Below are 14,101 nucleotides of genomic sequence, written 5' to 3'. Positions count from 1 at the left end.
AACTGGTGACCTCGGTAGGGCGTGAAGGACGGACCGGAACGCCCCCCTTCCCATGAGGTTTTAGTCGCCCCACACCCCCGGCTCATACCTGCTGTCCACAAGGCTCCCATGTGGCCGCCACCTTTCTTTCCAGAGGGAGGAGGGCGGAAGGGACCAACACCCTTTCCCCTCCAGGCAGACATGATGGCCTGGATTAACGCATAGTCCTTTCACTTAGGAAAAATACTTTTAAATTGAAAAAAAAACAATGTAAATACTGAATGTGACTGAACTTCACCCTTAAAATTGGTTAAAATGGTAACTTTTGGGACTGGAACAATAGCTCAGCAGGTAGGGCTTTTGCCTTGAACATGGCCAAACCCAGGTTTGATTCCCAGCATTCCATATGGTCCCCTGAGCATAGCCAGGAGTGATTCCTTAGTGTATGAACCAGGAGTAACTCCTGTGCATTGCTGAGTGTGATACAAAAAAGCCCCCAAAAAAGGTAACTTTTTGTTATATAATTTAAATTTTTTCATTTATTTAAATGGATAGTTCTACTCTCTTGCACTTACAGCAGCAGACTTGACTCCATCCTATTTGAGATAGACTAGCCAGAGGGTGTTGATCACCCTGTTATCAGCCAATCATGATCAGACGCCCATGTCTGCCATTCTATTGTGGCATGGCATCAGAGGGGCCTCAAAGTTCTGTCTGAAGTCAGAAAATTACAGTTCGTAGCCAAGTCTGAAAGCAGCTCTCTTTTGTATGGCCCTACAAGCTATGAAAAGTTATTGTATTTTATACATATATTTTTAAATGAGAAGCATTAAATCTAATCAACAAACTTAGTATGAACCATAAGCTTAATATAATAACTATGTGGCTCTTAAAAAAAAGTTTCCAACCTCTAGTCTTTCCTCTTACAGATTGTAATAAGGCACACTTTCTACCCTTTGTTTACAATATCTATAGATCATATTAAAAATTCACAAGTAGGACCAAAGAACTAGCACAGTGGATAAGGTTACCTTGCACACAGCCTACCTACTTTCTATCCCGGGCACTACATATGGTCCCCTGAACCTAGCCAGGGGGACCCCTTGAGCACAGAGCTAAAAGTAAGAGCCACTGGGTGTGACTCAAAAACAAACCAAGAAAGTTCATAAGTATGAAAAAGAACCCCCATGCCACCCCCACCTTCCTTTTCTTTATTGTTGTTGACATGACCAAAGACTGCACACATTATTGTGACTCTTATACTCATTTATATGCTTAGTTGTGACTCCAGGGATCACAAAGGGCAGTGTCGATGAAACTGCTGCACTCTGCATGCAGGGTAGTGTCTGGGACTAAACTCAGCATTGTATACCTTCAAGGTAGGTGCTCTATATAGGCTCAGAATGAATGACTGAAAAATAAAAATAGAGATTTATGGTAGACTACAACAAGCAGAGACAACATTAATTGTTGGGTTTTGTTTTTCTCTATCTCTTTTTTTTAATTGAATCACCATGAGATACATTTACAAAACTTTCGTGTTTGAGTTTCAATCATACACCCATCCCTCCACCAGTGCACATTCTCCACCACAAATGTCCTCAGTATACTCCCTTTTTCCAACCTCTCCCTGCCTCCATGGCAGACAATTTCCCCCTACTCTCCCTCTACTTTTTGGGCATTTTGGTTTTCAATACAGATACTGAGAGGTTATCACGTTTGGTCCTTTATATTTTAGCACACATCTCCCATCCCGAACAATTCCTCCAACCATCATTGTCTTAGTGATCCCTTCTCTATTACAGCTGAGATGGCCTTACTTGTATCAAACTGATAGCATTCAGACTAAAGAAAGTAGTAAAAGTTAGGGATGGACATTGCATACTGGTTAAAACATCAACAAGAGGGCTTAACTCATCAATTTATATATACCAAATGGAGGGACATAAAGTTTATGAAGCAACAGCCAATCTACCTGAGGATATATATTGACAGAAACACAAGAATGGACAACTTTTTTTTTTGCTTTTTTGGTCACACCTGACAATGCACAGAGGTTACTCCTGGCTCTGCACTCAGGAATGACCCCTGGTGGTGCTCAGGGGACCATATGGGATGCTGGGAATCAAAGCCGGATCAGTCATGTACAAGGCAAATGCCCTACCCACTGTGCTATTGCTCCAGCCCCCATAATGGAAAACTTTAACACCCTACTCTTGTCATTGAACATGTCGACCAAATCGAAATTAATAAGGTAAAAGGAACCCTAAATGAGAAATTGAAATAACTTGGATTAATAAACATGTACAGGAGCCTCCACACCAAGAGCAAAATAAACATTCTTCTCCAGTGCACATGAAATATTCTCCAGGATAGATCATGTGCTAAAATACAATCCAGGTATCCATAAAATCATGAATATAAAAATTATACCAAGTATCTTTACAGACCACATTAATATGAAGATTGAAATCAATTTAAAGTTGATGGAAGCTTCAACATTTGAAAACCAATGTATGTTAAATAACTATTGTGTCCAAAGAAAATCAAAGAAGAAATTAAAAGATTCCTCAAAATAAATGAAAATGAAGACAAACTCTTAGAATCGCTAAGAATCAGAAAAAACAATACTATAGGCAGTTACAAAGCAATTCAGTCTTATATCAGGAAACAAGAAAAAGTTCAAATAGCCTCACTTCACAGTTTCAGAAACTATCAAAAGTGAATTCCAAAGTATAGAGAAAGGGGAAAAAATTTTAAATAGAGAAGAAATCAATTATATTAGAAACAAAGAGAAAAGAGTCAGAGAAATAGCACAGCAGTAAGGCATTTTTCTTGCATGTGGCTGGCCTGGGTTCAATCTCTGGCACCCCATGTGGTCCCCTGAGCCTGCCAAGAATGATCCCTGAGCATAGAGCACAGAGCCAGGAGTAAGCCATGATTACTAGTGGGTGTGACTCCAAAACAAAACAAGAGAATATTCACTGTATCACTGTCATCCCATTGTTCGATTTGCTCGAGCGGGCACGAGCAAATCGATAAATATCTCCATTTGTCCCATTGCATGCTAGTGTAGCCCAATGGCATATTGGGGACTCTTTCATGGTCAGGGGAATGAGGACCATCACTGTTACTGTTTCTGACATATTGAGTATGCCACGGGTAGCTTGCCAGGCTCTGCCATACAGGCAGGATACTCTTGGTAGCTTGCCAGGGTCTCTGAGAGGGAAAGAAGGAACTCTCCCAGAGGGAAAGAGTGACGCAGGAAGTACTGTGCTTACTCAGGGAGCTTTGTTTTATAGTCTCTGGAACTTGGAACTTGGCCATTGATGAGATTACATGGCGGGGGGAAGGAAGAGGAAGAGGAGGAGGAGGAGGAGGAGGATGGCAGTTTGTGGGTGTGACTGCCAAGCTACTGGAGAATGGGGAATCTGGGTGGAGGAGACCAGGTCCCAATCCAAGCAGGCTAGGAGATCTCAACCAAAGGTCCCGCATACCTGGGTTCCTCTGCTGGTTCCTTCATGCATGAGGATCATCCAAGCATGTGGAAAGTGGCCTTGAGCATGGCTTCGGCTGAGTTCTGGAGGTTTTCAGCTGCCGGGGTTCTGCTTGGGACGGGGAGGGAAACTCAACATGGCCCGCTCCAAGGGACCTGGCAGGGGCGGGGGGGGAGAAGATTCTTCCAAGAGAATATTAGGGTCAATGAAATCAGGAACTTTTTTTTTCAAAGTATAAACACAATTGACAACCCTTAAACTCAAAAAGAGAGAAATTACAAATAAATCAGATCAAAGACAACGGAAGAAATTACAACATATACTTCATAAACGCAAAAAATCATAAGAGGTTATCATGAACACTGATGCCACTAAGCTGGAGAACCTAGAAGAAATAATTGAACGTTTTATCATACAACTACCCAAGAGTGAATCAAGAGGAAGTAGAAAACCTAAACAGACCAGTTATGGGTAAGGAATTTGGAACAGTCATAAAAACATTTCCCCAATAACTAAAGTCCAGGTTTAGATAAATTCAGGAATGAATTCTACCAGAAGTCAGAGAAAAATTACGACCCGTATTCCTCAAGTTCTTTCAAAATATTAAAGAAATGGGACTCTTTCCTAATAGGTTCTGTGAAATCAATGTCATCCTAAATGCCAAAAGCAGTCAGATATTACTAAAAAATAAAATCATGGATCAATTTAATTGGTTAAAATTAAAGCAAAGATTCTCACCAGAATATAGATCTCTGAAATGTATTCATGAGTTGAGAGTTGATTCCATTGGCAAAAGTAGCAAAAACAAAAATAAATAGTGTACTATATCCAACAAAAAAGGTTTAGCATGGCAAAAAAAAGTGGTTAAAATTAAGAGAGCTTACTAAGTGGGAAAACTGTTTTCACACCATCTATAATACAAAGGATTAATATTCAAGATATGCAAAACAACCACAAAGTCCTATAATAAAAAATAAGCAATAGTTCAGTCTAAAAATATGGAGAAGATATCAACAAACACTTCCAGAAGAAGACATTTGAATGGTTAGCAGGCATATGAAAAAGTATTCATCAGTTTTTAGGTAAATGCAAATAAAAACAATGAGATAGCATCTGACACTAGTGAGAATGGCATTTATCAAAAATGCTGGACGCAATCAGGTTTTGCAGGGATATGGAGAAAAAGAAATCCTCACTTATTGTTAGTGGTTCAGTCGCTATGGAAAACAGTATGGAGATTCTCAAAAACTAAGAACAGAACTCCCTTATGGCTCAGCAAGTCCAGTTCTGGGCATCCACCCAAAAACAAAAATAAAAAATTCAGAAAGAGATGCATAAGTCTAATGTGCACCTATGTTCATGATAGCACTAAGTACAATAGCAGTGATATGGAAACAATCCAAATGTTCAATCACAGATAAATTGGATAAAGAATGTAATGAGAGATGAAATCTTGCAGCTCATTGCAAAGTGAAAGTAACTGGACATCATGTGAAATAAGTCAGAAGGAGAAGGATAACTAGTAGATGATCTCACTCATCTGTGGCATAAGGACCAAAAAAAAAAAAAGAAATAAACAATATTTAACAATGATGAAGCCCTTGGCCTTAGATTACAAACAGATTACAAAGCAGTGAGGGGAGTTGGTAGGGAGTAGAGAGAAACAGACCTGAAGTGATGTAAGGACAGTGGTGGAGAATCTTGGACACTTTAGTGTTGATGAGATGCAGAACTTAGTACATCAAAACCAGAAATGTGGCAATGGGCCTGAGTTTTTCTGGCAGTTAACTACACTGCTCTGGAGAATTCTTAATGATTAAAAAGTTACCTCTGGTGAAACCATGACCAGATGGGCATGAATTACTACTATGTGTAACAACAGACATTTGTTCTGAAACATCATGGGGGGCATGAAGAAAAGATCCTTTGTTGACGGAAATCTAAGCCTTCTAAAGGTAAGTAACATGAAGTCAATAAGCTATTTCTTAAAAATTATGCGCCCAAAACAAAACACAAATAGAACAAAAAGAAGGGGTATTTAAACAAAGATGTAAATGGATTCATGGAATATCTAAGACAAAACTCACAGATGGTTCTCAATGAAGAAATAATAGCAAAGTGATCACAAAGCAACAAAAGAAATAGCACAATTGCTTTAAAGAAAGGCATTCTTTGAAGGAAGAAAATTAAAAAAAAAAAGCAAGTAGCAAGTAGCAATGCAAAATGAAACGGTATGCTTCCATTGTAGAAAACCTGGCTGTGGCACTGCAGATTGCTTAGCTGTCCTTGAAAATCAAGATATGGGCCCTGGACATTGTTACCAGCGTGGGTGCCCACAGCAGGAAATAACCAAGGGCAAAGCAAAAATAAACCCTGCTCTTGGTGTATTTCCTTTTATAAAAAGTTTAATTTGTGGGGAAATAGAAAATCTGTCCAGAACTTGTCCTGATAATCCCAAAGGTTTTATGCTGGTGGTGGCTGCAATCTTTGTGGATTTATGAACATTTTAAGGAAGATTGTCCTGAAAGAATTCAGATCGAACAGCCACAGTTGGTTGCTGGGCAAAGGGAAATAGTGCAGACTATGAAGAAACTTTAAATGTGCCCCAACTACAGAAACCTGAAACTAAGACAACTAAAGGTGTTAATTTTTTGAGAAGCATTACTCCTATTGTCATCACTTCATTTCAGTCTGAACGTGGTTTAGTTTATAAATTGGAGCAGGACTCCTGCAGAAGCTGCAGTGTTGTGTGAGTATGATGAGTTTTCTGAGTTTTCCTATAAAGGATTGTGATCTGTCACTACAGGTAAAAAGCACTAAAAATAGGGGACATTTAACTTTGATTCTCTAAAAGGATTTTCTTTTATCTGCTAGAACTTAAGTATAACTAATTGGTTATATGCCTGATTGTAACAAAAATCTTTTCTTTTTCTTTTTTTGTTTTGTTTTGAGATTTTTTGTTTTGGGGCAGCACCTGACAATGCTCAAGGGTTGTTCCTGACTCAGCACTCAGAAATAATTCCTGGTGGGGCTCAGAGGAACATATGGGATGCCAGGGACTGAACCCCAGTGGACAGTATTCATGACAAGCAACTTACCTGCTATACTATTGCTCGGACCCAAAAACCATCTTTTCTTTGAAATACTAGGTATTAATGTGTCAACACTTAAATTAAGGGTAACTACTTCACAGCTGGGAATGAATCTTTAAGAAATATTCATTGGGAATGAATTTTTGCATATATTCTTTTGGTTCAACATAACAATCTATTATAGCAAATTTAGTTTTAAGTTACCACAAAATCTATATATTTTTTTCAGAAATATGAAGTTTTGGGGTTTTTTTTATGGAGGAGTACTGCTATTTATTCAGCCACTGATTAGGCTGATTGTATTGTACATGAACTCCACCTTTTTTTTTCATTTTTTATAATTTTATTTATTGAATCACTGTGAGAGCAGTTACAAAGCTTTTGGGGTTAAATCTCGGTCATACAATGAAACACCCATACCTTCACCAATGCCCATTCTCCACAACCAAAAACCCCAGTATACCCCCATCCCACACCCTAACTGTGGGGAAGGTGATTTCCACATTACTCTCTCTCTCTCTCTACTTTGATTACATTCAGTATTTTGACACCAGACCCACCATTATTATTTGGGATTTTTAGCCCAAAACTCAGATCTGCCGAAAAGGCAACAGTAGACAATATGTTTTCTATTCCTGGTTATGAATAACATATGATGTTGTGCGGCTTCAGTAGTGGCCACGCAATTTTGAAATTTCAAAATTTTAACAAATATGGAGGGATTTCTGTCCAAACCTGCTGTGTTCCAAGATTTGTTTCTGAGTCTCTAGGATCATGGCTGTTAAGCGGCTTGATCAGGAACCAGAGAGGTCATTCATGGGCCATGACTCAGGGTCTTGTTGGAATGGGGAGGAAAGGGATGGATCCACCCCCATCCCAAGAGGCCCTGCATGTCTCGTCACTAAGGGCTTAAACTTGACTGTCCAATGGCTTCTGGAGGATGGCAGCCACCTAACTGCCAAGGGGGAGCAGGTGGAAGGACAGCACCTTTTCCCCTCTGGGGTAGTCCGGCGACAGTAACTTACTGCAGGATCCGGACGCATTTCTGCCCAAAGCTGCTGGGTTCAGCGATTTTTTTTCTGAGTCTCTGGGATCATGGCCATTAAGCACCTTGATCAAGAGCCAGAGAGGCTGTTCGTGGGCGGCAACTCAGGATCTTATTGGGGTGGGGAGGAAAGGGCCGGGTCCACCCCCATCCCGTGAGGCCCCACGTGTCTCGTCACTGCGGGGGCAAACCTGACTGTGCAGTGACCTCTGGAGGATGGCGGCCACTAGGCCACCAGGGGGAACAGGCCAAGGCACAAAACCTATTCCCCCCAGGGAGGCCCAGCGCCGGTAACCTACTGCAGGGACCAGACACATTTCTGCCAAAAGCTTCTGGGTTTCAAGATTTGTTTCTGAGAATCTGGGATCATGGCCATTAAGTGGTTTGATAAGGAGCCAGAGAGGCGGTTCATGGGTGGCAACTCGGAGTCTCACTGGGATAGGGAGGAAAGGGCCAGCACCACCCCATCCCGTAAGGCCTGGTGTGTCTCATCACTGCGGGCCCAAATCTGACTGTCCAGTGGCCTCTGGAAGATGGCAGCCACTGAGCCGCCTAGGGGGAGCAGGTGGAGGGACAGCACCCTTTCTCCCCTGGGGTGGCCTGGCGACAATAACCTACTGTGGGGTCCTGACATATTTCTGCCAAACTGGGTTTCGACATTTGTTTCTGAGACTCTGGGATCATGGCCGTTAAGCAGCTTGATCAGGAGTCAGAGAGGAGGTTTGTGGATGGCGACTTGGAGTCTTGTTGGGACGGGGAGGAAAGGGCCAGCTCCACCCCATCCTGTGAGGCCCCGTGTATCTCATCACTGCATTGCCAAACCTGACTGTCCACTGGCCTCTGGAGAATGGCGGCCACCGGACCACTAGGAGAGACAGGCCAAGGCACGAGACCTATTCCTACCTGGGGTGACCTACTGCAGGAACTGGACTCATTTCTGCCAAAAGCCATTGGGTTTCGAGATTTGTTTCTGAGTCTCTAGGATCATGACCATTAAGCAGTTCGATCAGAAACCAGAGAGGCCATGCCTCCAATTATATAACTGAGCCAGAGGTGGTTTGTGGGTGTGTCTCCCACATACCTAACTTTTGGCCATTTACTTTCTTGGTAAACTTTGCCCCAAGTTTTTGGGGTCTGGCCAAAGGCACAGCAGCAATTTTGGGGTATCTGGAAGTCTGAAGGCGCTATCAGGCTGCTGCTGATGCAGTCGCCTCACCGGAACAGATTGACCTGCTGGCAGCACCATACCCCAAAAATCTATATTTTAAAATATTGACTGAAAGCTCAGTTGATATTTGTTTTCTTTATTTTTTTTTTTTTTGATTACCTAATCCTGGGTAGAATCTAGCCATTGTCTGTTATTGTTCTTGTAAAATTCCCTCTGGGAACACTGTCTTCTATTAATTTGGTGAAATAAAAAACAGGAGCTTTTTGGGCTGGAAGTGCCATCTTCCCGTAAATCACAGAAATGACTGACACCAAGGGAAAAGAGGAGGGACACCCGCTCCATGTTCTCTAGGCCTTTTAGAAAACATGAAGTTGCTCCTTTGGCCACAGTCTTGTGGATCTACAAGATGATATTGTAACATAAAGGAATTGGGCACTGTCCAAAGTGGAATACCTGACAAATGTTACCATGGCAGAACTGGCAGAGTCTCTAATGGTACCCAGTGTGCTGTTGGCATCGTCATAAGCAAATGAGGGCAAGAATTTTTTTTCCAGTAGTGGTCAGGCTGGAGCTATAGCACAGCGGTAGGGCGCAGCCAGCCAGCTAAGCCAGGTTTGATTTTTCCACCCCTCTCAAAGAGCCCTGCAAGTTACCGAGAGTATCTCGCCTGCACAGCAAAGCCTGGCAAGCTACCTGCGATGTATTTGATATATCAAACAAGTAACAAGTTTCACAATGGAGATGTTACTGGTCCTGCTCAAACAAATCAATGAACAATGGGAGGACAGTGACGGTGATTATTATTTTTAATGAATCACTGTGAGGTACAATTACAGACTTATAAACTTTCATGCTTACATTTCAGTCATACAATCGAGTATCCATCCCTCCACCATTGCCCATTTTCCACCACCAATGATCCCAGTATCCCTCCCACCACTCCCAACCCATTTTCCCCACCCCACCCTTCTACTGTGGCAGGACATTCCCTTTAGATCTCTCTCTCTCTCTCTCTCTCTCTCTCTCTCTCTCTCTCTCTCTCTCTCTCTTGTGGTTTGCAATATAGGTATTGTGAGTGTCCATTGTTCAAACTGAGCACGTTAAGCACTCAAAGAGTCATGACAGCTTCCTGAAATAAGTGAATGAAAATGATCAAAAAAAGAAGAGAGAGAAGAGAACTTAAGTTTAAATGAAGCACAAGCCAGCACCATCCAGAGAAGCTTCACTCTGTGAAAACCAGTGGAAAGGAGCCTGAGAGGTTAAGCCCATTCCCTCTGAACTCTGGGCCTGAGAGGTGTTTTTTTTTAATATTTAAAGACCCCTGGTCTACTAAAAAATAAAATAAAACAGGAATTCAGTAATTATATTAATAATATAAACTAATAAAATTAAAAAGTGAAAATAGGGGCTGGAGCGATAGCACAGCTGGCAGGGCATTTGCCTTGCACACGGCTGACCCAGGTTCGATTCCCAGCATCCCATATGGTCCCCCAAGCACCATCAGGAGTAATTCCTGAGTGCAAGAGCCAAGAGTAACCCCTGAGCATTGCCGGGTGTGACCCAAATAACAAAAAAAAAGTGAAAATATACATAATTGGGTGATTTTTTTCCTGAGCTCACCTCTACTTTTGTATATGTTTTATTTTTATTTAATTTGGCAGTGTTGGGATCATCAAAGCTTCATCTTTGTATTGCTCAGGGGCAGTCAGTGCCAGGGATAGAACGCAGGGTCTTGCATACATAAATCTTGCACTCCAGCCCTTTGTACTACACATATAATCAGGTGAGCTGCATGCAAGTCTTACCCTCTGGAAAATGTCTCCCTCTGCTCACTGTTAAACTCTTTTGTTGCTATTGATTGTAATTTTTACTATATTCTAAAAATCAACCCCTTATCAAATGTAGGGTTTATAAATATTTCTCTTCCAATCACCAGAGTACCTTTACTCTGTTCCTGGACACACTTGTTTTTCTTTTATAAAATATCCTATTACTATCAATACCTCTAGTGTATAGGCTGGAGCAATAGCACAGCAGATAGGGTGCTTGCCTTGCACGCGGCCGACCTGGGTTCGATTCCTCCGCCCCTCTCAGAGAACCTGGCAAGCTACCGAGAGTATCCTGCCCGCACACCAGAGCCTGGCAAGCTCCTCGTGGAGTATTCAATATGGCAAAAACAGTAACAACAAGTCTCACAATGGAGACGTTGTGCACACTCGAGCAAATCGATGAACAACGGGAGGGCAGTGCTACAGTGCTACCTCTACTGTAACATGCCTATTTCAATTTTTTTATTGTTCCTTTGTAAGAAAGTCATTTGTAATAATATTAATATTTTTGAAATATTTTGGAGTTAAGAAAGTCAATGTACCTTTTAAAATTTTTTAAATCTCATACTAGCATTCAGAAATGGTAAAAATTATCACCGCATAAGTTTGACATTGGTAACACCATTTTACCAATGGGTTTTTCAATTTTGGATTCTGGTAACCTGAGACAGCTAAAGTACAAAAATACCATAATACAAATTGGAAGTAGTCCTCTCTTACGCATTTATCCCTTTTCAAATATAGAATCCTCAATTTTCAGGTGTTTTCATGGTCACCTAGGACAAAAGTTGTGTTTCTAACCACTCTTTTGAGATATATCCACTTGATCGAGTTCAGAGGAATGGAAAAGTACATCCAACTTCCAGGAATGGTCATTAAAAATCAGATTGGGGACTGGAGAATTGCAGGTAAGGCACTTGACTAACATATGACCAACCCACCCACTTTCAATTCCCAGGAACCCATATGGTCCCCTGAGCCATACCAGAGGTGTTCCCCAAGCACAGACAGGTATGGCCCCAACTTCCTTTTCTCCCTCCACTGAAAAAAAGAATCAGCAGTGTGCTCTTTTCCCTTCTCATCTTTTCCGGCAACTATGCTGAATATGTGATGGCTAGAATTGTAGCTACCATCTTAAACTAGGAGCTGAGACCTGAAAAATGAGTAGCCTAAATGTTAGTACACATAATGAAAGTACTTTGATCTAGGATGATTGAGATGCCATTCCAGCCCAGGACTTGCCTGTTTACAAGAGGGGAAATACATTTCTAAGTGATTTAAGCCATGCTTAATTGGGGTTTCTATCATTCATAGTCAAATCTAATTCTGATTCAGACATCCAAAAGATTATTGCCTGCTGAACAATTCAGTTAGTCTCAAAATAATTGCATGCTTATTAAATAAAAAACATACTAAGCTAAAAATGGGGGATGATGAACGTCATTTATTTCTCAGATATTGTCATAAAGGGAAATATCATGCTATTTAGTAATTTTTTCTTGGAGATATGTAACATAAGTGGCAAGAGCTAACTTATGATAACTTTACTGGCAATGTAATATGATTTTAAAACATTACTTAAAATAGTGGAAAAACCTTTTATAAAATGAGATTTTTCAGGCCAAAGAGATAGCATAGGGGCTCAGACGCTTTTAAGTAGCTCATGCTGATTCAATCCTCAACATCATATGAATCCCAAAGTACAGAGTACCACAGGGTGTGCCATATAGATAGATAGATAGATAGATAGATAGATAGATAGACAGACAGACAGACAGACAGATAGATAATAGATACACAGACAGACAATAAAAAAATAGCAATTTTCAAGTGAGCCAACAACATGACTGTGGTTGTTTGACACTAATGGTACACAATATGATAAAAAATTACTCACCAAGAAGAAAGATTGTGATATGATAATATAGATCACCCAAGTGATAAAATTCTAGCAAACTTAAGTTCCCTTCTCTGATTTTAGAAAACTTTTTTTGAAAATAATACAATCTCACGTGGTATCTGTGCTATTATTATACTTATAAAGACATGCTATGCATACTTCTAGTTCCATTATGAACTAATCAGAAATTATTGAAACAAAAACAGTGCCACAAAGTATAATACCTTACATGTGCTATATAGAGTTTATTTGTGCTTCACAAATCATTGACTGCTTTCTTTTTCAATAGACACCAAGAAAATAAAGACAGGTCCATTCCTTTTAAAGCTTGCAGTGTTGTGGAACAAGAAATTGAAAATTAAATAAATTATTGGAAACCAGTGACATACTTTGAGTCACAGCTCTGAGCCGCACATTATTCAAAGCTCTACACAGCTGTCAATTCAATATATAGCCCCTGGGGTATACCTTACCTGAGAGGCTTTATTGGGATTTTATAGTCAGGAAAACAGGTATAAAATGACTGGGAAACTAGCCAGAGATCACACAGCTACTTAAAACAGAAATAGGATTTTAACCCACATACTCAGACACCAAGCTCAGATTTTAAAGCACAGTGCAATGCTGCATCTCACGTGGAGAGAGAGGCATGGAGAAAATATCATGGAAGATGAGAGGCACTTCTAAACCAGGTCAGAAATGTGTGTTACAGGAGATGACAACTGATCTGGATATGTGAGACATCAATAATATATTCAAAACAAATATGACGAACAGTGTCATTTTAAGATTATTGTAAGTTGAATGGTTCCCAATAAGCACCAGAAATGGGATTCTGGAAATAAGGTTATAAAGAGGCAAAAATTTGTGAGCTAATAGCTCAAATTTTTATCCAAACCTCTTGGAGAAACACTTTGAAGGACTTTAAGCAGGACAAAGATGTGATTTCATTGATAGGATTTAGCGATATTCCTGCAGCAGAAATGATGAATTAAGATGAGAGGCTAGTTTGCGTATTATGAGAGTGATTCAGAAAATACTTGATGAGGATCTAAATCTAGTCAGTGGCAAAAGAAATAAAAAGAACTAGATGGGAAAGGCATTTATGAGACAAAAATCCATGGGAGATACGTGCATTGTGCATAGTAGAGAAACAGTCAACTGGAAATTCTCAAGGCTCTGAAACAGGAGTTAATTGATGGAAACAAGGCAAGAAAGTCAGTTTGCTTAGTGCTTCATGTAAAATAACTAAGCACTCCATAAGACCATTGAGAATGATGCCTTATATAGAATATCAAAATAGGATTAGAAGACTTGAAGCAGATGGTTAATTTACTTAAAACTTAGATCAAAAGGGGAACTTAATTTTTTTGTAAGTTTTAGATGTTATTGTAGTTTAGGTAACATGGTTTTATAGTGTTAATTTTCATGGTTTTGATGAACAAAATTACTATACCTTCAACACCACAAATTGCCCAAGACCATTCTGCTACACACAACACTGAAACTGAATTAATTCTAGTTTGTCTCCTTTTCATCCGCTCCCCATAATTGCTTGAATGTCAGTTTACAATCAAAGGTCAATACAATG

At 40.3% G+C, this 14,101-nt stretch overlaps 1 pseudogene; it reads left to right on the top strand.

Moving 5' to 3' along the window:
• The first annotated feature begins 3,831 nt into the window (after window positions 1–3,831).
• Window positions 3,832–6,229, top strand: LOC130021660 (zinc finger CCHC domain-containing protein 9-like; annotated as a pseudogene).
• Window positions 6,230–14,101: the final 7,872 nt, after the last annotated feature.

Source organism: Sorex fumeus, unplaced genomic scaffold (assembly GCF_029834395.1).
Source record: "Sorex fumeus unplaced genomic scaffold, SorFum_2.1 ptg000018l, whole genome shotgun sequence".
Lineage (NCBI taxonomy): Eukaryota > Metazoa > Chordata > Mammalia > Eulipotyphla > Soricidae > Sorex > Sorex fumeus.
This window is presented reverse-complemented; position numbering and strand designations above follow the sequence as displayed.